Here is a 1,451-nt window from a genome sequence, read left to right as displayed (position 1 = left end):
GAGTTTTGCACACTAGTGGACAGTTGTAGATTTACTTCACCAGATGGTGGTGAGTTTTATGATTTAACTTCAGCCAGCTTTATCATTCACACTGCCTGCAGCAATGCATTAGTATTTCCACACAACTGAGAACTGTCACTCATCCCTACATCCTCATAAATGTCAGAAGTCTGTCTAACTTAAAAGGGCACTTCTGATTTCTTACTGGTAGCTATTAAAAAATAATCCTCACACAGGTCCTGGTTCCAGTCATAACACCTGGGAAGTGTAGACACACAAACCATGCATGTTTATTTTATGCGATTTATGCCTTTGCTGTTTTGTTACTCCCTACCCTTTCAGTTACTAGCCTAAGGAGTTCAGAGTGCTGATGACTTGAAGACAGTTACTTCAAATGCCAGTGTTGTGAATTGGCTCAGATTATTGGTACTGATAAATTCTGGTCTCTAGGATAATTTGTTCCTATTTTATGGCTTCAGTCCATGATGCTCGCATTACCTTCTTTGGCATCAAGAAAATTGCATTGATTTCCATTTGTTCTGGCAAAAGGACAATTAGATAAGAAAATTGCAAGATTACTGGACTTTTTAAAATTCATATGAGTAATAATTATGGTTCATACTGTTCCAGAGAAGGGTAAAAAACTCAGTACTTGTGTCTTCATGCAGGGATCCTGAAGAGCTGGTGGAAAGGGACATTTTAATAGGATAAGTGTAGTAGCTGCAAGGTTTCATTCTCAGCTTTGGATGGCAAATTTAGGAACTTATCAATTAGACAGGATGTTTTATTTTCCGAAGTTAGAATCTTCGAAAAATTCATTTTGGATTATATGTGCACTTCTTGTATAAAATAGTTGAAAACCTAATTTTTTTCTACATTAAGTGCACGATCAATTTATTTTCAAAAATGAGATCTTGAAAGTAGGAAGCTATTGTAAAGGCAGTTTTGTTAAGTAGGTTTGCCATACACAGTTGAAAAACATTTAAAGTTAGTGTAATGTTCCTTCCAGTCATCCTCAGTGTGAAGCTCAATTGTGATAGGTAAATACCTCATTATTTACAGTACTAAAGGCAAATTTACATTTACTTCTTCAGGCAATAGCCACACGATAAGACCAAGTTTGCCAGGTGATAGGATGGTAGCTGCCACAGGGAGGAAGTCACTAGGTAAGATGTGTTTAGTGGAATAAGTATCCACATAAAATACCTGTATTTTCCATAATGTTAATAATGTGTAGTTAAGAGATCTGCTTTTACTGTCTGTCTTTAAAGCAGCAGTGCTAGAAACTTTGATAAAAAAACAGTTCCTGATCGTAACAGTACTTCTGGTTCTTAAGATTTGGTGAGTTTCTATGCTGAGCAAAGAAAAAAAAGTAGTTTCACACTTGAGCTGTGCAAGCAGCAGCAGAGGCAGGAAGATGTAATCACGGATGTGGGTTCCAGCAAGCTGCT

The sequence above is a fragment of the Chaetura pelagica genome, unplaced genomic scaffold (assembly GCF_000747805.2).
Source record: "Chaetura pelagica isolate M959 unplaced genomic scaffold, ChaPel_1.0 scaffold344, whole genome shotgun sequence".
NCBI classification, from domain to species: Eukaryota; Metazoa; Chordata; class Aves; order Apodiformes; family Apodidae; genus Chaetura; species Chaetura pelagica.
Note: the sequence above shows the minus strand (reverse complement) of the source record.